Below are 25,918 nucleotides of genomic sequence, written 5' to 3'. Positions count from 1 at the left end.
AACCGGCTGGATCGGGCTGCTGAAATGAAGCTAAAATGGGGTGGGGGGGACAGCGATGCTTCAGTGGGGAGAGGAATCCCGGGCAATGGGTCTCTGGAAGGGGCTTGTCTTTCGCTCCTTTCCTATAAGCCAGATATCCTTACTGCCCCTCTTGTGCGCCGAGGTATTTCTCAGCGATGGGCCAGAACAACGGAATGTTAATTATGGGGCTGGATTTCGACTGGATTTGCAAACGCTTGCACACAAAAAAAGAAAGAAAGAAAAGGAAAGTTTTGTTTTGGTTTTTTTCCAGGCTGAGGGAAAGTCTGAACTCAGCCGGTTTTGCTGGTTTCATCTTTTCCCGAACAGTCCAAAAGAAATCCTGAATAAAGAAGGAGAAATCTCCCCGGGTTCTCTTTTGCTTAGAGATCGGGCACGCCGAGCGTTTGGCAAACTTCACACCTCGCCCTAATGGTTTGGTAATGGTAACCAGTGGTATTATGGTTTGTTGATGGACTTTCTGTTTATGTGGTTTTTTGATGGCCATTATGGTCTGTTGATGGACGTTAAGGCAGGGGTCTTCAACCTTGGCAATTTGAAGTCTGGAGGAGGAATTCAACTCCCAGAATTCCCCAGCCAGCAAAGCCCCAGGCTTCAAGTTGCCAAGGTTGGAGACCCCCTGCTTTAGGGCATTGGGTAAACGGGATCGGCTTCGATGGACCAAGGCGGGGATGACAGCGCAACGTAACGTCTGAACTCGGCCACTAGTGTGATTTAAGAACTATGTACGAAGCTCAGCTAAAATCCTGGAAGGTCCCCCGCGCGAAATCATCCCGGCTGCGAGGCAGGGTAGAGAGCAACATGCCGCCCCCCAACAAAACTATTGCAACGGGGAATGAGAACATGTACAACTAACAGTTAGATAATATTTATCTAACCCTTCGCTCGCCCGCCTGCCTTTTCCCTGGAAGAAGAGTCCTCCGGCGTTTCAGATGGGTCTCGAGGGGGCTCCAAACCGGCTGGATCGGGCTGCTGAAATGAAGCTAAAATGGGGTGGGGGGGACAGCGATGCTTCAGTGGGGAGAGGAATCCCGGGCAATGGGTCTCTGGAAGGGGCTTGTCTTTCGCTCCTTTCCTATAAGCCAGATATCCTTACTGCCCCTCTTGTGCGCCGAGGTATTTCTCAGCGATGGGCCAGAACAACGGAATGTTAATTATGGGGCTGGATTTCGACTGGATTTGCAAACGCTTGCACACAAAAAAGAAAGAAAGAAAAGAAAAAGGAAAGTTTTGTTTTGGTTTTTTTTCCCAGGCTCCAAAACAGTTGGAGAGAACGAAAATTAGCGGGGCGGTATATAAACAAAACAACGGGGAGGTGATTGTGATTCGGTGGCGATGTCACGGCCGTATCAGGATGCGGAGGGAGGCGAATTGTGGGGGGGACGGGCAGTGGAAGTCCCCTCCTCGCTTCCAGCTCCTCGAAGTTGCGGCGACGGCGGCTGAGCTCCTCGGAAGCTCTCCCTACGCGGGATGCCTCGCCACGACCACTATTAATTCTTGGCCCCCGCAAGATCCAGCCTACAAATCCAGAAACGATTCACCGGCGCGCCAAAGGGGTGCGGGTGGGCGGGGGGGGGGGTTCCGACAAAATCTGACACGCGGGATGAGGGTGGGGGGACTTGGAAGAAAGGAAAGAAGTGATTGGAGCGGGGAAACCCTATCTGTAAAACTCAAATCTCTGCAGATCTCAATCCAGATTCGAAATCTGTTCCTGGGAGCTGAAATAGGGATATTCCGTTATCTTCTCTCTTCCCCTCCCTCCCCCAGTTCAAGCTTGAGGACTTTTGGAAACGGGGAGACGGCGAGGCTTTAGTTTTGTCCTGGAGCAGGTGGTTACATTTTCAAACCAGGGATAATCGGGGTGGGGGGAGAGCGAGCCCTGGGACTTCTCCGATTTGAACCATAGCCGCACGGGGGTCATCGAGGTTACCTGAAAGGGCATCTACTCGAACCCCTCTTGGCGAGGCGGGGGGGAAAAATGCTGCCACCGATTTTCAAGGCTCTGTTGGCTCTCCGTCTCCCACAGTCCAGGTGGCTTCGTTCAACCGCGCAGAGGGGCTCCTGCGCGTTCCCATTTCGGACAGAGCATTGGATACGTGTTTCCCGCTCCCCACCCTCCCCTACACCCATCTCTTTCTATATTAGTGGAGTGAGCCTGTATTGGCCACTAGCAGAATTGGTCTTCTTGGTTGCTTGTAAGCACCCCCGTGTTGCACACAAAAAGAAAGAAAGAAAGAAAGGAAAGTTTTGTTTTGGTTTTTTTCCAGGCTGAGGGAAAGTCTGAACTCAGCCGGTTTTGCTGGTTTCATCTTTTCCCGAACAGTCCAAAAGAAATCCTGAATAAAGAAGGAGAAATCTCCCCGGGTTCTCTTTTGCTTAGAGATCGGGCACGCCGAGCGTTTGGCAAACTTCACACCTCGCCCTAATGGCTTGGTAATGGTAAGCAGTGGTATTATGGTTTGTTGGTGGACTTTCTGTTTATGTGGTTTTGATGGCCATTATGGTCTGTTGATGGACGTTAAGGCAGGGTCTTCAACCTTGGCAATTTGAAGTCTGGAGGAGGAATTCAACTCCCAGAATTCCCCAGCCAGCAAAGCTCCAGGCTTCAAGTTGCCAAGGTTGGAGACCCCCTGCTTTAGGGCATTGGGTAAACGGGATCGGCTTCGATGGACCAAGGCGGGGATGACAGCGCAACGTAACGTCTGAACTCGGCCACTAGTGTGATTTAAGAACTATGTACGAAGCTCAGCTAAAATCCTGGAAGGTCCCCCGCGCGAAATCATCCCGGCTGCGAGGCAGGGTAGAGAGCAACATGCCGCCCCCCAACAAAACTATTGCAACGGGGAATGAGAACATGTACAACTAACAGTTAGATAATATTTATCTAACCCTTCGCTCGCCCGCCTGCCTTTTCCCTGGAAGAAGAGTCCTCCGGCGTTTCAGATGGGTCTCGAGGGGGCTCCAAACCGGCTGGATCGGGCTGCTGAAATGAAGCTAAAATGGGGTGGGGGACAGCGATGCTTCAGTGGGAGAGGAATCCCGGGCAATGGGTCTCTGGAAGGCTTGTCTTTCGCTCCTTTCCTATAAGCCAGATATCCTTACTGCCCCTCTTGTGCGCCGAGGTATTTCTCAGCGATGGGCCAGAACAACGGAATGTTAATTATGGGGCTGATTTCGACTGGATTTGCAAACGCTTGCACACAAAAAAGAAAGAAAGAAAAAGGAAAGTTTTGTTTTGGTTTTTTTTCCCAGGCTCCAAAACAGTTGGAGAGAACGAAAATTAGCGGGGCGGTATATAAACAAAACAACGGGGAGGTGATTGTGATTCGGTGGCGATGTCACGGCCGTATCAGGATGCGGAGGGAGGCGAATTGTGGGGGGGACGGGCAGTGGAAGTCCCCTCCTCGCTTCCAGCTCCTCGAAGTTGCGGCGACGGCGGCTGAGCTCCTCGGAAGCTCTCCCTACGCGGGATGCCTCGCCACGACCACTATTAATTCTTGGCCCCCGCAAGATCCAGTCTACAAATCCAGAAACGATTCACCGGCGCGCCAAAGGGGTGCGGGTGGGCGGGAGGGGGGTCCGACAAAATCTGACACGCGGGATGAGGGTGGGGGGACTTGGAAGAAAGGAAAGAAGTGATTGGAGCGGGGAAACCCTCTCTGTAAAACTCAAATCTCTGCAGGTCTCAATCCAGATTCGAAATCTGTTCCTGGGAGCTGAAATAGGGATATTCCGTTATCTTCTCTCTTCCCCTCCCTCCCCCAGTTCAAGTTTGAGGACTTTTGGAAACGGGGAGACGGCGAGGCTTTAGTTTTGTCCTGGAGCAGGTTGTCCTGGTTACATTTTCAAACCAGGGATAATCGGGGTGGGGGGAGAGCGAGCCCTGGGACTTCTCCGATTTGAACCATAGCCGCACGGGGGTCATCGAGGTTACCTGAAAGGGCATCTACTCGAACCCCTCTTGGCGAGGCGGGGGGGAAAAATGCTGCCACCGATTTTCAAGGCTCTGTTGGCTCTCCGTCTCCCACAGTCCAGGTGGCTTCGTTCAACCGCGCAGAGGGGCTCCTGCGCGTTCCCATTTCGGACAGAGCATTGGATACGTGTTTCCCGCTCCCCACCCTCCCCTACACCCATCTCTTTCTATATTAGTGGAGTGAGCCTGTATTGGCCACTAGCAGAATTGGTCTTCTTGGTTGCTTCTAAGCACCCCCCGTGTCAAAGGCTCTGTCTGCATTCTCTCACGTCCGCATTTCAGTAACAGTAACAGAGTTGGAAGGGACCTTGGAGGTCATCTAGTCCAACCCCCTGCTCACGCAGGAAACCTATACTAGGGATTGGAACCGCCGACCTTTCTCATCGACAAGCTCAGCGTCTTAGCCACTGAGTCACCTAGCCAGCATCTTTCCAAGATGCTCCTTCTGCAACTACTTCTCTCCTCCGCCCTCCAGGGAAGGGATGGGGTGGGGGGAGGCTCACTTTCCTCCCCTTTCCTAAATGAACGGGGTCCCCCCCCGCCCGCTCCGTCCCTGGACAATGCTTCTGTGTGTGTGTGTGTGCAGCGCCTAGCGCAGATGCGGGGTTTTCCGAAGCTTCCGCGAGATCCCTCCACGTTGCCCTCCGTTGTTTTTCCCGAACTCCACGTTGCAAATCCCCGCGGCTCCTGACTCCACGAAAACATTGTCTCCATGGCAACGGTCAACTCCTCCGCCCGCGCGAGTGAACTTGCACCACGGTGATGTCAGGCTGGCGTGGAAGAAGAGAGTTCACTGGCGAGCACTGATTGCCTTCAGGCGGAGACGCCCGGTTACCTAGTACACAAAGCGTGGTGAGTCATGCCTTTATAATTTCACACTTGTGTAATTTCTTGCGATGGTTGCTGGTGAAAAAAAACAAATCCCTCTCCTTTCTCAAGCAAACACGATTTGGGGTGGGTGGGGGGAAAGGTTCGTTCTCCGAACTTGTGGGTTGGCTAGGTAACATCTTCAGAGGAGTTTTAGGGCAGGGGTCTCCAACCTTGGCGACTTTAAGCCTGGCGGACTTCAACTCCCAGAATTCCCCAGCCAGCTTTGCTGGCTGGGGAATTCTGGGAGTTGAAGTCCGCCAGGCTTAAAGTCGCCAAGGTTGGAGACCCCTGTTTTAGGCGATCCGCTGAAGATATTGCTTAGCCTGGTAACGAAACGTTCGTTAAACCAACCCACAAGTTCGGAGAACGAACCTTCACCCTCATCTTATACCCGAGCTACAGATGTTCGCCACTATTGCAAAAACACGGTTTTTAGCTCCTCTGCAAAAGCTGCAGCTACTAAATGTCAGAAGCAAAGCCTTTCCGGTGCAAAAAAAAGAAAAAGTCCCTTCACCATGAACTCAAAATAACAACGTTATTTTCATGTTTGCTATATATGTATATATATCTTGCTTTTCTATTGGATGCACAGAGCAGGTAGCAGGCATGGCATTCAGTGGCACGCTTTATTGTCTTCGTCAACAGGAATCCTGTAAAGGTAGTTTGGGTTGGGTTGCGATTGACTGACCTGGGCTGTCTAGAGATGTTCCTGCAGAGATGACTCCAATCTGGATTCCTGCCTAAAGAAAAGTCTCTGCTCAAAGAATGAATGACACATTTTACATCTGACAGGCAACTTGACATCCTTATGTTTCAAGACCATCAGCAAAAATCCTTTCATTTTTTGCAATCTCTAGGATTGTCCCTAATTTCCATATGCTGCCTTTTTAAAACGGTAAACACAGGACTGCTAAAAGGATACATCTGAAATAGTTTGATAATACACTTGCCTTCCAGTCACCCTTGACTCCTGGCAACTATCTGGACAAGTCCTGCAGTTTTGTTGGCAACATTTTCAAGAAGTGACTTGCCCTTGCCACCTTCTTAAGAATGGCTGGCCCAAAGACACACAATGGCACTCCATAATAATAATAATAATAATAATATTTTAATTTGTATACCGCCCTTCTCCCGAAGGACTCAGGGCGGTGAACAGGCAGATAAAATATAAATACACACAATAATTAAAAACATCCCTTAAAAAGCTAATTTAAATGCCCAAAATGTTAAAAAATGTACTCCCCCTTAAAATAACACAGTTTTAAAAACCCATCCAATAAAAATAAAAATCAGGCTAGTCCAGCCATACGAAATAAATAAGTTTTATGCCTTGTTGTTGTTAATTGCGAAGTCACGTCCAACCCATTGTGACCCCATGGACAATGTTCCTCCAGGCCTTCCTGTCTTCTACCATCCTCTGGAGTCCACTGCTTCAGTGACTCCATCCAGCCACCTCATTCTCTGTCATCACATTCTTCTTTTGCCCTCAATCTTTCCAAGCATTAGGCTCTTCTCCAGTGAGTCCTTCCTTCTCATTATGTGGCCAAAGTATTTGAGTTTCCTCTTCAGGATCTGGCCTTCTAAAGAGCAGTCAGGGTTGATCTCCTCGAGAACTGACTGGTTTGATCGCCTTGCAATCCAAGGGACTCGCAGGAGTCTTCTCCAGCACCAGGCAGCTAGTTAGTTAGTTAGTTAGTCAGCTAATAGATACATTGCAACTGGGAAAACCATAGCCTTGACTATACGCAGAGGTTCCCGTCCCGTCCCCACACCCCCAGCTCCTACTTCACAACCTTAACCATTAGACCAGTGTCCTCAATCCTGGGAGTTGAAGTCCAGACATCTCCAAGTTTGAAAAAAACACTGCATTACACCAAATTGGCTCCCTAAAGAGGGGGAAGGGGAAAGGCAGGGGAAAGGAAAAAGAAAGGGGAGTGAAGGGGAGAAGGAGAAGGAGGAGAGAGGAGAGGAGAGGAGAGGAAAAGGGAAAGGGAAAGGGAAATGAAAGGTTTCAATTACACCATTAGAGTCCTATCTCTTTTGCCTGATCGCCCTCCACCGTGATGGCCTTCCCTTTTCCAAACCGATTTCATCCCTGCATTACACTAACCAGAGCTTGAAAAGGCCAGCAAAGAAACACCAAAGCTACATTAGAGAGCTTCCTGCATGATATGTTTGGAGGGAAGCAGGAAGATCATGGAAGGAGCTTCACAATCACATTTTTCTCAATTATTTATGAAAGTTATATACCAGCTCTTCATTCCAAAGGCGACACAAGAAAGTCAAAAAGCAAAGCGAAATCCAACAACCTAAATTGAAAGCATACAGGTGTTTCTCGACTTACCATCATAATTAAAGCCAGTTCATTATGGTCATAAATCATGACAGTCGTAAAGCAGGTCATCCTGTAACTGACTCAATTTAATGGTCCTTTTTGTGGCGATCATTAAGCATAGCCATTGCTAATAAAGGAGACTATTTTTGTAGCTCAGGGTTGACATGAGGGGTCCTTGGTGCTCTGTGGGCTTGCTTGTTTTCTTGCAAGACATTTCATTACCCAACTAGGTAACATTACCAGGGCTAGTGCCAGTGCTCCAACACGCTCCAACACGCTCCAACACTGGAAGTTTTTAAGAAGAGACTGGACAACCATTTCTCTGAAATGGCATTGGGTTTCCTGCCTGAGCATGGGATTGGACTAGAAGACCTCCAAGGTCCCTTCCAACTCTATTATTCTGAGATAATTCCTTCTGGTATTTGCTTCGTTGGATGGCCCATAAGCCACAACAGCCCCGTCACATAGCTGTTATATGTCTATATAGCTATGTCAACCCGTTTTTGGTGTCCTCATGTTGGCAGCCCTTGGAAGATTCCTGAGAATCCCTCTGCACCTTACTTTAAAAGTCTGAAGCCTACTCCCACATTCGTCAAGATCGTAATTAAGAGCAGATCCCATGGCTTTAGCATTAGTCACTTTTTTCCTTCTCCCTTCTTGTTGTTTTTTTTTGCCTTTGTTTACCATCTTTCCCAATGAAGGATTCTGGAGAATTCAGTTGTTTGCACTCTGTCTGTATTTTGAGTTGGCCTAATAAAAGTTTTTATGGGTCTTTGCTTTTTCTAATGTTTTATATAAATGTTTCAGCCATCCTGTTTTAAACAGCACCATGGTGGTCAGCAGACAGATGCTTTAAGAAGCTTGCAAGCCAAGTAATAAAGACTCTGCCTTTTCTCCCTTCTGTGTCTTCAGCATTTGATTTTCAGAGCTGTGTTGTCTTTGTATATTTTATTTATTTTTATTTATATCACGCCTTTATTATTTTTATAAGCAATTCAATGTGGCGAACACACACAATACTCCTTCCACCTCCTATTTTTCCCACAAGAAGAACCGGTGGGGTCGGGTGGGCTAAGAGAAAGTGACTGGCCCAAAGTCCCAAAACTGGCTTTCATATCTAAGGCAGGACCTACAACTCACATTCACTTGGTGATTGACCCCAAGTCACCCAACCAGCTTTCATATCTAAGCAGGACTATTACTCATTAATAATAATAACAACAGAGTTGGAAGGGACCTTGGAGGCCTTCTAGTCCAACCTCCTGCCCAGGCAGGAAACCCTACACCATCTCAGTCAGATGGTTAGCCAACATTTTCTTAAAAATTTCCAGTGTTGGAGCATTTACAACTTCTGCAGGCAAGTTGTTCCACTTATTAATTGTTCTGTCAGGAAATTTCTCCTTAGTTCTAAGTTGCTTCTTTCTTTGATTAGTTTCCATCCATTGCTCCTTGTCCTGCCCTCAGGTGCTTTGGAGAATAGCTTGACCCCCTCTTCTTTGTGGCAGCCCCTGAGATATTGGAACACTGCTATCATGTCTCCCCTAGTCCTTCTTTTCATTAAACTAGACATACCCAGTTCCTGCAACCGTTCTTCATATGTTCTAGCCTCCAGTCCCCTAATCATTTTCGCCTGGTGATTGACCCCAAGTCACCCAACCAGTTTTTATATCTAAGCAGGACTACAACTCACTGTCGCCTGGTGATTGACCCCAAGTCATCCAATCACCTTACATATCTGAGGCAGGACTAAAACTCACCATTGCCTGGTGATTGGTCCAAAGTCACCCAGCCGGCTTTCACGCCTAATGCAGGATTAGAAAATGAGCAATAAATAAAATGTGGATGCCATGAAAGTGAAACCCCACATTGCACATCATACAGGTGAATCATAGTTCCCTTGCTGGGTGTTTATATGTAACGTCACTGGTGTCCTGTGATTGATTGAGTTTTGCTCCATTCTACTCTGTGATGAAAACTTGCTGATTTTCAGTTTTCTCTTCAACAGAAGAGCAATGCATTCCACTGACACGTGAACTTGTGCTGTTGTTGCAAGGGGCACAGATGAAATAAGCAAATGGCATAAGTGGCTTTCCCCCCCCACCTTGAATTGCCTACAATCAGTGTTTCTCAATCTCAGCAATGTTAAGATATGTGGACTTCAACTCCCAGAATTCCCCAGCCAGCATAGCCAGCAATTCTGGTGAGGTCACAATAAGGCAGTTGAACTAATTGGCTGTAATTCCCATGCTTAGGACCTGGATTCTAGATCTAGCTGGCTGGGGGATTTTGGGAGTTGAAGTCCATACACTGGAAAGATTGAGAAACACTGGCCTACATTTTATCTTGAATCTACACCATGGTTAGCCATTTGAAGCACATTCTGGCAGCGTATTTATTTATTGCATTATATTTCATATTCCCTCTAGACTAGACCTGCCCCACTTGTGGAGGATCAATGGCCAGGTTAATGAATTAAAGAACCAATACGGGCCACAAAGAAATACCCGGCTTGCCAATCAGCTGTTAGTTAGGCAGCTAATAGAGCAGTGACTTTACAAGTAGTCCTTGACTTACATCCATTTATATCATGACCGTTCAAAGTTACAGTGGCACTGAAAAAAAGGAATTATAACCAGTCCTTGTACTTACAATCATCACAGTAGCTCCACAATCACATGACCAAAAAAACCCTGGGCGCTTGGGCATTGGCATGTATGTGTGAATTTACCCGTGTAAATTTAGGACTTTCCAAAGAGCTGATAAGCAAAGTCAACGGGGGAAGCTGGATTCACTTAATAACTGTGTCATTCGCTTAACAACCATGTGATTCACTTAATAAGGGCAATGTTTTGCTTAACAAACATGGCAGAAAAGTCCAAAAATTGGGTGTGACTCACTTAGCAACTGGTTGGCCTAACAATAGATATTCTGGTCCCAATTGTGATTGTAAGTCGAGAACTACCTATACTGGAACTGGCGGCAGCAACAGGGCTTGGTGGAGCTCAGCAGTAAAGGTAAAGGTTCCCCTCGCACATATGTGCTAGTAGTTCCTGACTCTAGGGGGCGGTGCTCATCTCCGTTTCAAAGCCGAAGAGCCAGCACTGTCTGAAGACATCTCCATGGTCATGTGGCCGGCATGACTCAATGCCAAAGGCGCATGGAATGCTATTCCCTTCCCACCAAAGGTGGTCCCTATTTTTCTACTTGCATTTTTTACGTGCTTTTGAACTGCTAGGTTGGCAGAAACTGGGACAAGTAATGGGAGCTCACCCCGTTACGAGGCACTAGGGATTTGAACTGCTGAATTGCGGACCTTTCAATCGACAAGCTCAGCATCTTAGCCACTGAGCCACAGCATCCCTAGCTCAGCAGTAGTGGAGGTCAATTTATTACTTTTTTAAAAGCTCCAGTAGCCCATAAAAGGTTGCTTGGTAGATCACACAAGGTCCATATATCATATGTTCTGCAAGCCTGCTCTGGATGCTCAAAATGATATATGAAAAGTCTCCTCTAAGTTTGACTCTACTAAAATTGTTCTGTGAGATAGTTTGGACTGAGAAAGAATCACACACACACACACTGGCCCATGAATTCCACCTGTCTTCCCATCACTTGGGACAAAAGAGGAAAATTGGCAGAACTGTTCTCAGTATTATCTGGTTTAAAAAAAAGAAGGCAATTTCACCATTTCACTTTTCCATTAGTCAACTTGTAAAAGAAAAGAAACCCCGACTTTTAACTGGTCAAAAATGGGATTCCAGTAGTTAGTCAATGGATCTTTAAGGAGGATGGAGAAACACAATATTTCAGCAGAATAACAGAACAAAAAGTTGGAAGGGACCTTGGAGGTCTTCTAGTCCAACCCCTGCTCTATACCATTCCAGACAAATGGCTGTCCATCTCTTCTTAAAAATCTCCAGTGATGGAGCACCCACAACTTCTGAAAGTAAGCCATTCTACTGATTAATTTTTTTCTGTCAGTCCAAGGAATTCCCAAATCCAGGAAAACTTGGCCATGGATGGAAGGCAGTGGCCTGTAACTGGATATACAGTAGCCAATTTGAGCGGAAGGTTTACCTGTAATGAAATGAAGATCAGCAGACCAAACAGAAGACATCCATCCCTTGAGTTGACTTATTGGAAAACACTACTTGTGATTTGTAGCAAGAAAAGATGGGGAAGGCTGCCTTCATAGGGTCTGGGGAAGGTTGAAGGATGATGTCTTTCATTCTTTCAGAAACAATTATGACTCCTTCTTGCTCTGGGGCAACCCAGCTGTGTTGACCATCCAGCCTCTTTCTTCAATACTCTAGACCAGATGTGGGCAATTAATTTTCCGAAGGGACCACATGAAAAACTGGGCCTGTTGCGGAGGACCGAACCAGCAGAAATGTGCAGGTGAGTAGGGTCAGAGTTTATTGCAGCAATCAAATCCAGAAACCACACATAGATAACTGATTCAGCAGGATTCATTAACTTCTCTTTATATACATAATAACACATACAATACTAACAGCAGATTCTTCCAATGTAGTAGAGTGTTACAGACCAAAAACACAGGTAGAGGAGAGAACAGCAGAGATGAGTTTCAGTTTCAGTTCAGAGAGCAGACTAGTTTCAGTTTTAGAGCTGACCACAGAGCCACACCCAGGCTCCTTCCAGTTTCAGTTTCCAAACAGTCCTCATTGGCTGACTTAGTTGCTATGCCTTTTCATTGGCTGACCTTGTTACCATGTCTCTGCCAGTCATGAATTCTCTGACAAATAGGCATGCACGCACAGACATATGTAAATTGGGAGGAAAAAAACCAATTTCCTTAAAAATAAAAGCAATCCATGTGGGGTCTACGGCAATTCACCGCAGCTAGCTTGCCGCAGCCAACTCACCATGATACTCGTCCTGGCCAATGCACCATGGCCAACTTGCTGCAGGACAACTCGGCGTGGGACAAGAGTTATACTCATATCAAAAGAAATAATCCAATACATTAATTAAAGAAAGGATGCCAAAGTAGGGACAAAATAAAATGCGAATGACAAAAATTAAAATAATTTTAAAAATAATTTTAAATATTTAAGTTGAATTGTTGAATTGTCCCACAAGCGGGTTGTAGCATGGTGAGTTGGCCGTGGCGAGTTGACTATGGCGAATTGGCTGTGACGGATTGGCTGTGGAGAGTTGTCCCATTTTGATCCCTGTGGGTCAGACAGGGATAGCCAGAGGGCTGGAGGTGGCCTGGGGGAGGGAAGACCATAAAATGCCCAGATATATTCTACAACAGGGGTCCCCAACCTTGACAAATTTAAGCCTGGAGGACTTCAACTCCCCAAATTCTGGGAGTTGAAGTCCACCAGGGTTAGTGTTGCCAAGGTTGGAGACCCCTGTTCTAGAAGGATGGACAGAGAAAGAATTGACTGGAGACTCAAGGCTTCTACTTGCTCTGATGATCAAATGCTGCCAAAGAGGGAAGGGTTGAAGTCCTGGCCCTCCCCCAGATAATCTCTAGTCATGCAGGGCCTGTGTCACACTCGAAGCTGAGTCAGAAATGAGCTGTCTTAGAATTGCAGCACCTGCTGGGGCTGCCACATTCCTGGGCTGAATTCCTGGAAGTGTGAATCAGAGGCAGCTTTGCTTGCAGAAGGAAGATGCCAATGGGTCGCACGAAAAGAGCTCTCTCGCTTTGGAAGTCAGGTCTGCCTGACAGAGGATTAATTACATCATATGCAAATGTAAATCCTATTGTCTTGACCTCCTTCAGAAAGAGATGACAGGTTATCTTGGAAGTCTACTTCATAAATGCTCAAGGGCGGACTCGTATTTCTTCATTCATTGCAGCAATTAAAAACTAATTCCGGAAAGCAAGTCTAGTTTGAATGAGAGATTCCCACACAGAAGACTTTAGGCTTACATCTTGGCAATAAATTAACGCTCCTGTGTTTTAATTGTGGGGTTGCATGGTATTTTTCAGGTCGAATGCTGTACGTGGCATTTCCATGGGGGGGGAGGGGTCACATCCCAAGAAACGGGAAATCAAGACAAAATGGAAACTAAAAACTAAAATGAAATACGTTTTCCATCCATTTATTTATTTAATTTGTATGTTGCTGGATTCCCTACTCCTCTCAGCGGTTCACAAGTTAAAACATCAAAGCGAGAAAAAAAACTAAAAGAATAAAAGATCAAGGGTGACAAAAATGGAATAGGAATGAAAGATAAACAATACCTTTAAATAAGGTATTATTTTCCCATTTGGCAAGCATGAATAAAGAGGCCTTTATTCATGCTTGCCAAATGGGAAAAGAAGAACCAGGCCTTTGAAGGCTCCTTTAATTTACAGATCTCAATTGGAACCACATTCTAGAGCCGGGGTCTCCAACCTTGGTCACTTTAAGACTTGTAGACTTCAACTCCCAGAATTCTTCAGCCAGCAAAACTGGCTGAGGAATTCTGGGAGTTGAAGTCCACAAGTCTTAAAGTGACTAAGGTTGGAGACCCCGGCTCTAGAGGAAAAGCATTTCTACAGAGAAAACACAGTTCTGGGGTTCCAGTAGATGGCATTATGCTGCATTGATGGTGTAACCTAGCCCCATTATGGGGCACTGGTGATGTTGCCTAGATTGGTAATAAAACACCTGAAAGAAAACAACCAAGTTCAGAGAACATCAAGGACCCCACCGTTTATTCCTGAGCTACAAATATTCTCTTCTGTCAGTTGGCATTATTTAATTGAAGGAACCCAGAACATGCCAAGCCTAGCAGATTGGATTGGTTGGGCAGATGCTATGGGAGACAAGGGGTCCCTTAAGTAACTAGACCCAATACCATGTAGGGCTTGATAGGTCATAATTATCCCTTTGAATTTTTCCAGGGTGCATTCCAGTAATCAAGCTGTGGGTGGCTGTCTGAAAGGTCTCCTTACCTCACTGTGGTCTTCCAACATCACAGCATATGGGTCATCTTTTTGGCTGCTTTTAGAACCTACAAGGGATCCGGATTCAGTAAACAAGTGGACAATCTCACAGCAGAGAGGACTCTGACCACTTCCACTTCCCTAAGTTTAAATTCATCCCAGTCTCACCTTAAGACAATGCACCAGGCACCCCAATTTGCCTACCTAGTCAAAATCAGAGCAGATGTGGATGACTTTATCCATCAGGTAGCCTGAATAATCCTCAGAGTAGCCTAGCAGATATTCCAAGGAATCCTCCTTAACCAATGGGGTACTGCCTTGTATTGGCTACTGGTGAATAAGTGAATGCAATAACAGCAGAGAAATATTGGTGTTTTCTCAGTACGGCCTTGGCCAAATCATCTACCAGACCCTCAGGAACAGTGGTGAAATCCATTTTTTTTTTTAGTGCCGGTTCTGTGGGCGTGGCTTGGTGGGCATGGCAGGGGAAGAATACTGCAAAATCTCCATTCTGTCCCCATTCCTGGGAGAAGGCTATTGCAAAATCTCCATTCCCACCCCAGTCTGGGGCCAGCCAGAAGTGGTATTGGCCGGTTCTCTGAACTACTCAAAATTTCCACTGCTGGTTCTCCGAACTGCTCAAAATTTCTGCTACCGGTTCTCTAGAACCTGTCAGAACTTGCTGGATTTCACCCCTGGTCAGGAAGAATCCCAAGCTCTATTGCAATGCAAGTGGGTCCATCAAACACCTGGGTGGAATGGTCAAATGGGCCCTGTCTCCTTGCAGGGAGGGATGACACCAGTTAGTCAAAAGCCAATCAGAATGAACTGTCTGCAGGAATGGACTGATGTCAACATGAGCCACTGCCAGATCATATCTCAACAGCCTTGAGACAAAAATCACAACCAACAAGTAGTTCCCAGTATGTGTTGGGCCATCAGTGACTTGGGACAAATCCATGGACTTCTGAGCCACCCTGGACTCAGGGTCACCAACAAATCGAAATCCCCAAGCACCAATCAGCTGGGGACTCCAAGCACCAACCCAGCAATGGAATCCAGTACTTCAGGCAGAGATGCTGTCAGGCAGCAGGGAGGGCAGGACCCTATAAGCAATCCCAACTGTTCCCTTACGCCCAGCTTCACGCAGAGCATCTCATATCCAGTTCTCTCTGGAGCAGAGATATTTGAATAAAATGAAATGAAATGCACCAAAACAAGTGACTTACGACCTGTCCTTGCCCTTATGACTGTCGCAGCCTCCCCAGAATCACATGATCAAAATTCACACAGTTGGCAACCAAGATGTATTTACAACCGTTTGAACGTCCCAGGATCATGTGATTGTCAGTGGCAACTTTCCCAGCCAGCTTTTGATAGATGAAACTCATTGGATTCGCTTAATAACCAGGTAATTCACTGAAGAACAAAGTCAGTGCAGTTCTCTTAACAACCATTATTTTTTAGCAATAGAAAGTCTAATTCTAATTATTCTAATTATTTTAATTATAATTTTAAATTTTAAGGGTTTTTAACGTAGGTCTATGACCTTTTAGTTAATTAGGCCTATTTAATATTTGTTTTAAATTCGTTTTAAATTTGTTATTTATATTATGTATTATTTGTGTTTTTAATAAGGCTGTAAACCGCCCTGAGTCCTTCGGGAGAAGGGCGGTATAGAAATTAAACTATAAATAAATAAAATAAATAAATAATTCCAATTGTGGTCATACCTCACGGACTACTTATATTCAGCCCACACAGCATGATCCTGGCAAAGAACTTTAAAGTTCATTTTTATTTATTATTTATTAAATAGATATGCCGCTCTCCACACTCCTGGGCGGCTTACAAAATGGGGTGTCTCCACTTATGACAAGATCATCTGGGGGTGGGCGTTGAGGGAGGAAAAATGTGACGCTACAGAGGGAGTGGAGCTGTGAAAAATAACCATTTTGAACAATTCACGCCCTTGTAAAGGCAGAATAATTTAGGAGAGGGAAAACGGGGTCCCATGCTGCCTGGGGTGTGTTAAAGTAGTAGGGATATAAGGCAACTGCATCCTGGCTGGCCTTTTGCTCCTTCGGGCATCCCCAGCCAACTGGCTTCTCCTGCTTGGAGGCACCTGCCTCTTGATGGTTCCTGCCCGGAGCCCGCGCTGCGCATGTAAGTCAAAGGCAGCCGCACCAACGAATGTGAGGGGAACCTCTGCAACCTTTATATACCCAAGTTATTTTTAACCACAGCCTCCCCTGCTGATGGCAGCGTTTCCTCTCCCAGGCGTTCAGGAAGCTCGCTTGGCTCTGCTTCCTGCTAACACGCGGTCCTGGCGCACAAAATCTGGAGTACTACAACAACACAGCACGGTTGTGGGGAAAAAAAAAACCTTGGCAAGGGCTCAAGACCTGACAGAAATCCTTTGAAAGTCTCAGAGGGCAAGGAGCCAGCACGCCGGGTGCCGAGGAGGCCGTGGCTTCTCCAGCAACACCAGAAGCCAAGGCTCCTGCTTCAATAGGCCCTTTGCTGTCGAACCTGGGCCTTGCGTTTATGAAGGCTGCCTTTGTGATGGCGGCGAAGGGGGCTTGCTTTTTTCCCCCCCCTCCTTCACGTTTTCGAAAGGTGGCTTTTGAGGAAATGACAGCGTTTCTCATCCCCTCAGCTTCCGTATTTTGACTCCATTTAAATATATAATATTCAGAGTGCCCCAAACAAGTGACAAGCGTTCCATTCAGTTATTCATCCCTCCCTTCTTCCATGAGGTCAAGACATGATATGTAATTCTCTTTCCCCTTTGGAATGTTTCTTTCCTTTAACAGGCTTGGGAGGTAAATAACGGTAGGAAATAGTGATCGGCCCAAAGACACCCAGTTAGCTTTGGAACTCAGTGGGAATTTGACCAGGAGTCTCTCTTTATGGAACGTTTGGGGCAATAAAGCAGCTTCCTAATGCTTAACAATCACTGTACAGAAGAAGCTATTAACATGACCCCTTTGGTAGAATTCGAACTGCTAGTCCCCGTTGAACCTCCAGCAGTCTCTACTTTGGGGTCGCCATCCCAGTCCTTGCAATATCCCAATGTTTATTTTTGTGTACTGAAACTAGTCTCACCCATTGTGCTAAGCTTTTAGTTGCTTAACTGTGGTTTACAAATCATAATTGGATAAATATTAAGCCCAAACCAAACAACTGCAATAGAGCGCTATATCTGACATGAACAAAATCTGTAAGATCTGTTGTGAGAAGCAAACATCCACTGTTGGTGGAATTAAATCTGGAAACCAGGGAACAGAATGCCAAGAATGCTTCGTGCAAACACAGTTGCTATTTTGTAAGACATAATCTATTTTAGACCAATGGTTACTGACAACGAGTATTTATGTTCTAGAATCATAAAACCAGAGGGGAAAACTCTGTAACTAAATCATGAGAATAAAGCTGTTTGAAATGTACAGCAGAGAGAAAAGCAAGGCTTGGCAAAGGATTCTGACATGCTACAAATGGGTTCCTTTTTAAATCTGTACAGCAATAACAGGGTTTGTCCCAATGAGGGAAGAGAGCAGGGGTGGGCTTCAAAAATTTTAGCAAGGGGTTTTCTGCCCGGTTGCTGGGTAGGCATGGCCATGGTGGGTGTGGCCTAGTTGGCTCCTGTACCACAGTGGTGGTGGTGGGGTGTTTTTGCCCTCCCCAGGCCCTGGAGGCTTTCCTCCAGCCTCCGGGAGGGCGAAAACGGCCTCCCCAGGCTCCAGAGGCCCTCTGGAGGTCAGAAACAGGCCCGTTTCCGGTCTTCCCAAACTTCCGGTAGGCCCATTTTTTGCCCTCCCTGAGCCTCCGCACACACCCTGAACTTACCTGCATCCAAAACCGGCCATGTGAGGATTCCTAGGACGGGTGGTGAGGGGGGCCAGGGCCCGCAAGGAGTGGGATTGGGGCAGAGGTGAAATGCTACCGGATCTGACCGGATCAGGCGAGTAGGTAGCGGAGATTGTGGCTGGTTCGGAGAACTGGTAGCAATCTCTGGCTGTCCATGCCCCGAACCATATTGAACTTTCGAGACGCTGCCACATTTTTATCTTAAGGGGAGAAGGGGGGGGTTGAGGGGCAGGGTAACATTCTTCCGGTGGTCAAGGTCGGATAGCGTTCACGTCTGCACGAGGAGTGGCAAGAAGTTACTCGAATGAACTGGAAGGACGTGGGACCGTGTGATCATCAGAGGGGTCAGGGGGGTGGGACTACTGGGGTTTGTATAACTGGGGAAACGAATCCGGAACTTCAGTTTTGGGAATTGCACTCATCGTGTGCCAGTCTCCTCATGCTAGTAAAGGACTTTGAGAAAAGGAACGGATGCCTCCGAGTCTTTTTTTACGCAGAAGAGGTATTTCTGGAACCTTGACATTCTGGCTGTCCATGCCCCCGAACCAGTCTGCGGCCCGCAGCCAAGGCAAGCGAAAGATCACGTGGAAGGCAGGAAACTGAGGAAAGCATGGCAGGGCTGCTGGGAGAGGATCTAGAAGGTAAGCCAATGCTGGCAGTGGGGCAGGGAGGAAGACCCACTGTGCTCAGCCTTGGGGGGACCTGGCAAGGCTCGCTCGTCTTTTGGGTGTGGCGCGCTTGGCTTTTGAGCTTAGCTTCCACGGAGCATTTGGCTGACTGCCGCCTGCTTGCCTTCCCCCCCCACATCCAGCCCATGATGGGGAGCACGCCGCTTCTGGGCCGGGCCACCTACCTTTGTGTCCTTGAAGGGCAGGATGTGATCTGCTGCTGCTGCCGCCGTTGGCACCGTGGCCACAGAGGAAAACTCCCTGGTGCAGTGCAATTCCGGGATGACGGGGGAGTCCAGGTAAGCTCTGCCGCTGCCACTGCCACCGTCGCTGCTGCCGGGAGCATCCACATGGGAAAACTCCCCGGCACAGCGCAGTTCTGGGATGGCAGGGGAGCCCAGGCAAGCTCTGCTGCCACTGTCGCTGCTGCAGGGATCGTCCACATGGCAAAACTCCCCGGCGCAGCACAGTTCCAGGATGGCGGGGGAGCCCAGGCAAGCTCTTCCGCAACCGCTGCCACCATCGGTGCTGCCAGGAGCATCCACATAGGAAAACTCTCCGGCACAGTGCAGTTCCGGGATGGTGGGGGAGCCCAGGCAAGCTCTGCTGCCATTGCCGCTGCCACTGTTGCTGCTTCCAGGAGCGTCCAGGAAGGAAAACTCCCCAGGAAGGACTCTGTCTATGTGCTCAGACCAGGTGTGTGTGTGTGTGTGTGTGTGTGTGTGTGTGAGAGAGAGAGAGAGAGAGAGAGAGAGAGAGAGAGAGAGAAAGAAAGAAAGAGAAAGAAAGAAAGAAAGAAAGAAAGAAAGAAAGAAAGAAAGAAAGAAAGAAAGAAAGAAAGCTTATGACCACAATTGTGCCCCAGATTTTGGTTGGTAAGCAAGAGCATTGTTAAGTGAGTTTCACCACATTTTACAAGTTGGCCACACCCACCCGGTCACATGATCACCAAGCCATGCCCATAAAACCGGTAGCAAAAAAAAAAAAATAGATTTCACCCCTGGATTTGGGGGTTCTCGGAACTGCAAAGAATCTTAGCTAGATGTTCTCCCGAACCTCTGCAAACCTCCAGCAGCCCAACCCTGGAAAAGAGGACTGTAAAATAACATCTCCTGTGTTTGTGACTGATTAAAATCTTGCATGGTGGCAATTTCCAATTCGTTGTTTAGGATCAGCTTTCTCCACCTCACACTTGCACCACCTGGCATTAGAGTTGTTGGGGCAGCAACTCTAAAAATAGCAGATTGATTGATTGATTTGAGCTATCAAGTCACCCTTGACTCCTAGCAATAAAATAAATAGATTTCCTCCATGATGGTCTACTCCTAGCTTGTTCTTTCACTCATCACCACTGTATCTGAGTCTGTCCATCTTGCAACTGGTCATCCTCCTCTTCTCTTTCATAGAATTATAGCATCAGAAGGGACCCTGGAGGCTTTCTAGTCCAACTCCCTGCTTGAGCATGAGACCTTATACGTTTCCCACAAATGGGTATCCAATTTCTACTTGAAAACCTCCACAACTTCTGGAGGCAGGCAGTTCCATTGATTAGTTGTTCTCACTGTCAGGAATTCCTCCTTAGTTCCAGATCGGACTTCTCTTTAATGAGCCATTATTTCTTGTCCTGCCTTCAGGTGCTTCAGATAAGCCCCACTTCTTTGTGACAGTCCCTCAAGTACCGAAAGATAGCTATCAAGTTATCCCTAGTCCTTCTTTTTGTTAGACTAGCCATACTTAGTTCCCTTAACTGTTTATCAGACAATTTAGCCCCCAGACCTCTTATCTTTCCTTTCTTCCACCTTTCCCAGCATTAGAGCCTTTTCCAGGTTTTCACACACCCTGTTTCCCCGAAAATAAGACCCAACCCGGAAAATAAGTCCTAGCATGATTTTTTCAGAATGCTCGTAATATAAGCCCTACCCCCCAAATAATCCCCAGTTAAGATTGTCAGCCAGATGGATGCATTTAGTATTATATTTCCCCCAAAATAAGACCTGACCAGAAAATAAGCCCTAATGAGTCTTTTGGAGCAAAAATTAATATAAGACCCGGTCTTATTTTCGGGGAAACATGGTAATAGCATCTGAAGGATGATAAGTTGAGCCTCTTCATCTGTGGCTCAAGTGAGAACTCAAGTGACTTTTGTTTGATGACCCATCCATTCGTTTTCTTGTCTGTCCATGGTATTCTCAGGAGCTTTTTCCAATACCAAAGACATCAATATTCTTCCTATCCCACTTCTTTAAAGTCCAACTTTTGTTTCCATAGAGTGCCGCCAAGAATATAGGTAGTCCTTGATTTACAACAGTTCATTTAGTGATCATTCCAATTTACAACGGCACTGAAAAAAATGACATGATCGATTTTCACACTTACAATGGTCACACGTTCAAAATTCAGATGCCTGGCAAGTGACTCGTATTTATGACAATTGCAGCACCCTGGGGTCCTGTCATCATCTTTGCCAACCTTCTGACATGCAAAATCAATAGGGAATCCAGATTCACTTAACAACCGGTGAATAGCGCAGGCTGGTAAAAGCCTGTTATTAAGAACACAAAGCCTGCAATTACTGCAGGTTCAAGCCCGGCCCAAGGTTGACTCAGCCTTCCATCCTTTATAAGGTAGGTAAAATGAGGACCCAGATTGTTGGGGGGGCAATAAGTTGACTTTGTAAAAATATACAAATAGAATGAGACTATTGCCTTATACACTGTAAGCCGCCCTGAGTCTTCGGAGAAGGGCGGGATATAAATGTAAACAAAAACAAAAAAAAACGTGTTACTACCTTAACAACTGCAGTGGTTCACTTAACAACTGTGGCAAGAAAGGCCATAAAATGAGGCAAAACTCACTTAACCACAGAAATGTTATGCTCAATTGTGGTCATAAATCAAGGGCTACCTGGACAATGGCAAGGTAGCATGGATTAAAAGGGATTTGAAATCCCATTGAACAAGGTTAGGCTACATAATTTCTTTCTCTCTGCCTCTCTAATGTAATCGGATTGCTGATGCTGTCATTTTCTGACTTTTTTATAAAGCAGGGATTGTAAATCTCTGACTCTCTCACAAACAGCATGTTAATCCACAGGAAAGAGACTCACTATCATAACTCTTGTTTTTAACCTGATTCTCTAAAACTGAATTGAATAAATTCTTTGATAAGATGAGCTTTTGAGCTTCCCTCCCACCTTTTAACACTACAAAATGCTGTTCAGAGAAGGCATGATGTTGAGTCAAAAACATTCCTCTGGCAAAATTCCTGCAGGAAAGGAGGCCCCCTTGCAAAATGCAAAATGGAAAGTTATATACAGATTAGCTGATTTTTTTTTCAAAGAGCTGCCTTGGAAAAAGCTGGCTAGGTACCAATCCATGTCATGGACAAATACTGGCTGTGTTTTGATGAAAGAAGTGGTTTCCATCCTGCATTTTCTAAATACATCAAAGCACATACCTACAATTTCACAGTCATGGCAGAGAACAGGCCAATTCAAATCGATTGATTTAAGCATCCTACAGACTGGGAGACCTCCATATTTTTCAACCAACCAACCCCTAATTTTCCCCCTATGCTGGATGTAGGTGAAGAACAGGGTTCACCAATCCTCTTGCCCTCGGAAGAAACAAGGGCCCAAGGGCCTTTCTGCAGGCAGGGTGGCTTAGTTTCAGGCTAATATAGTAACCAGCTCAGTAAGCCCCAGAATGGGGCAGGCTAGAGAGTTGTACTGGTTTGAGAATGGGGATGGAAAAAGAAGCCAATTTTAGCGTTTCAGAAATTTGCCTCGCTACAACTCAGGAAGCTTCAGAAAACCACCAGAAATAGGTTGCCCTTTTATTTGGAAAGAGAATTACAGAGGGTTCTATTGGAGACAGAGGCACAGGAGCAGGCGGCAGTATTTTTATACACAATGGCGACCGCAAGCACAATTTTGGCATGTATGCGCTGCGCTGAACGGTGCCAGCTGGATAAATACTTGGCCTGGACTTGAAACACAAGGGCTCCTCTTTCATGGATGCTTTGAAGAGCCTGCATTTTCTGCTTTCGGTGCATAGTATTTGAAGCCTCCATGTGGCAATGCTATGAGAAGACTGGAATGGCAAACCTGGAGATGCAAAATAATTCTTTTCTCAATGCTGGGAGGGAGAGAGGGGCATGGCGGGGCATATTTTATCCAGAGTTAATGGACATAATATTTGCTTTTCTGCTTGATGATTATTTTAACATTGCAGAGTGAATTCTGTCTTGCTTTCGTTGGCTTCGGTTTTCACAACTGAAATCTGGCAGACCCGCCTGTTGTTATGATTCTAGTGCTAGTAGTTAACGCCTACAAAGCTGCTTTATATCTCTGGGCTACCGAGCCCTGAGGTCTCAGCCTAACTGAAATTTGTCAAACTTCAGGGGAAGGCAAATGCTTCACTGTGGGGTCCTTGATGCTCACTGAGCTTGATGATTTTCTTAGCAACGTTTCGTTTAGCAACATTTCATTGCTAAACTAGGTAACGTCATGAAAGGGAGCACCAAGGGCCCCACTGTTAAACCCTGAGCTACAAATATTCTCTTCTATCAGATCCTTCAAGTGGTGAAATCCAAATTTTTTTACTAAGGTTCTGCGGGTGTGGTAGTGGCTTGGTGGGCGTGGCAGGGGAAGGATACTGCAAAATCTCCATTCCCTTCCCACTCCTGGGGGAAGGATATTGCAAAATCTCCATTCCCACCCCACTCTGGGGCCAGCCAGAGGTGGTATTTGCCAATTCTCCAAACTGCTCAAAATTTCCGCTACCGGTTCTCCAGAACCTGTCAGAACCTGCTGGATTTCACCCCTGGATCCTTCCATGCTCTATGGAAATTCTTTCAACTGGAGGCTGAACTAAGGGTATTTGCCTTACTAAATTCAGGCTTGGCCAATAAACAGCTGTCCCCAGCTTGATTTTATATTTGGGTGCCCAGGTCAGGAGGAGGGCTGAGAATATATCTGCAGATCCCTCACACCCTGGACATAAGCTGTTTCAACTCCTCCCCTCGGTATGATGCTACAGGGCACTGCAGACCAAAATAAGTAGACACAGGGACAGTTTTTGCCTTTGTGCCATCGCTCTGCTGAACGCCTTATTCTCACAGTGCTGTCTAATATCTCTATGTATTTACCTACATAGTATGGTTGTAGTATTATTATTTATCCTTCTTATTATCTTTCTTACTCCCCCCTCTTACTAGTATTATTATTATGGTTATCATTATTCTGTTGCTTTGCATGTACACTGAGAGCTTCTGCACTAAAGACAAATTCCTTGTGTGTCTAATCACACGTGGCCGAATAAAGCATTCAATTCAATTAAAAAACAAACAAACCTATGTCATGTGTTTGGTTGGAGTTCACCTGATGCCAGGAATGTAGCTGGCAGAAGAAAACATGCCATCCAGATCAAAAGGTACACAGTGTATTTTCTTCATCTGTGAAAAAAAAGGAACAACCCAACAACAACATGTTCAAGGGGATTTGTGATAAGAGGAGAAGGTTGCTCACTCAGCCAAGTTTATAAGATGTCTGGAGACTAATAGCCTACTCTTCTCTGTTCAGCCTGGCTTAGCAAGTGGGAGCCTACTCGCATATTTTGGAAACTGAGCAGTGAGTTGGAATAGATTTGGGATATTTCTGTTGGTTTGTACAAGGGGAGGAACCTGCTGTATAATTTGCAAGAATTTTGGCAGAGTAGAAAAGCAGCTCTAGAAAACGAATGGAAAAGAAAAGATTGCCAACTTTGGCCTCTGCCAGAAAGCCTCCTCCTGGCCTAGACTTTGCTCCTTAACATTTGTTAAAAACAAATCGTTTTAATGTAAAGAAAAGTGTCTGGAAAATATTTTCTGCTGATCTTTTGAACAGTCAAAATTGTGGTTTGGAAAGTAAAGCAAGCCAGCCAACTCTAATCGAGAACTTATACCATAGTAAGGCAACCTGTAAAGTAATAGGCAATTATTTGCTTATTTAGTGTTAGAAAATTCCCTCAAAGTTTACAGGGCAATAAAAAAATAATATATTTACTGTTACTGCCTGTTACTTTTAAAAAAGCATCACCTATAACTTACCAGATGCAGTTTTCTCCCATTTAAGGTCAAATCATAACCATCCATGTCAGTTCAGAATTGAAGAAGCTGCTTGGATGAGAAGTAAAAGGTCTTCAAGGAAAAACAAAGAAAGTCCAGTTGCCTTTTGAAAAAGCAACTTTGGGAAATAAAAGTAGCTAGTTTGAATTTTGTATGTGTGTTCTGATATTTATTCAGCAGATAGTGATTCTGGAGGACACAGAAAGAGCCGCAGGTCTCGTATCTGGCTTGCAGGGCTGGCGCAACATGCAACATGTTCAGACTGGTGCAATAGGACTGGGGGTTGTTAATATGATTAATTGGGTTAGGGATTTTCTGTCTTCACTGTGAGTTGTATTGTGTTGAGGGGGTGCACTGAGGGAGCTCAACTAATTTCATTGCACATATGTTGTGCACCTACAATAAAGATTTGAAATTTGAAAAATTATGAGAAATAATTCAGAATGGGTATTGCAACATATCAGAAGTGACATTTTCTTTTTTTCAAATTAAGGTCTTATATTAATTTGGAGATCATATCCCAATTTACATCAGTGGGAATAATGAGAACCTATCCATTGGTAGTCTCAAAAAGTATCTAATTATCAAATTACTTCATTCATGCTGAAAATGTTCTCACCTGTGGGAGAAGAGACTTCTTGTGCAAGCTAGGAAGGAAAAAGATGCCATTTGATTCAGAATTTTCTTTAAAAATCTAAATGTTATTATTTAAATAATCTCTTCAGGGATGGGAACCTAGAATTATATGGTAGCACATACGGCAAATTTTTGAGAAGCACACATCAATGGTGCTGGATATTACCTGGTGCTTCTCCCCAGCCTTTTTAAAATCTGAAACTTCACTCTTGTTTTAACTGTTCTTATTTTAATTATATATAGTTTAATGTTTTTATGTCTATTTGTATACTGAATTGCTTTATGGGGAGATGGACAGTCTCTTAATATGATAAATAATATTTTTCCCCTTAGACTGGATATTATACAGGTTAGAGTAGCAAAAGTTAAACTTGAAAAAGAAATTAAGGTTGCAATTACTGTATGTATGAGTTTCCCTGGGAGTCTCACTTAACATATTAATGAATCATCTTGCACAGAACTTTGCTCTAATTAACCACCGTGTCAAGAGGTTTATCAGGTGCCTGCCCTGT

At 45.6% G+C, this 25,918-nt stretch overlaps 2 long non-coding RNA genes across 2 annotated transcripts; one reads left to right on the top strand and one right to left on the bottom strand.

Moving 5' to 3' along the window:
- The first annotated feature begins 3,689 nt into the window (after positions 1–3,689).
- On the top strand, positions 3,690–18,138 carry LOC131188149 (uncharacterized). Its single transcript, XR_009152726.1, has 3 exons — positions 3,690–4,864; positions 5,475–11,615; positions 14,086–18,138. It is a non-coding gene; the product is annotated as an uncharacterized LOC131188149 (long non-coding RNA).
- A 4,347-nt stretch (positions 18,139–22,485) lies between these two features.
- On the bottom strand, positions 22,486–25,024 carry LOC131188148 (uncharacterized). The gene is made up of 3 exons (XR_009152725.1): positions 24,753–25,024; positions 24,018–24,119; positions 22,486–22,770 (listed from the first exon to the last, which is right to left on the bottom strand). It is a non-coding gene; the product is annotated as an uncharacterized LOC131188148 (long non-coding RNA).
- Positions 25,025–25,918: the final 894 nt, after the last annotated feature.

The sequence above is a fragment of the Ahaetulla prasina genome, chromosome 1 (genome assembly GCF_028640845.1).
Source record: "Ahaetulla prasina isolate Xishuangbanna chromosome 1, ASM2864084v1, whole genome shotgun sequence".
Classification (NCBI taxonomy): domain Eukaryota; kingdom Metazoa; phylum Chordata; class Lepidosauria; order Squamata; family Colubridae; genus Ahaetulla; species Ahaetulla prasina.
The sequence above is the reverse complement of the archived record's forward strand: the minus strand, read 5'-3'. Positions and strand labels throughout refer to the sequence as shown.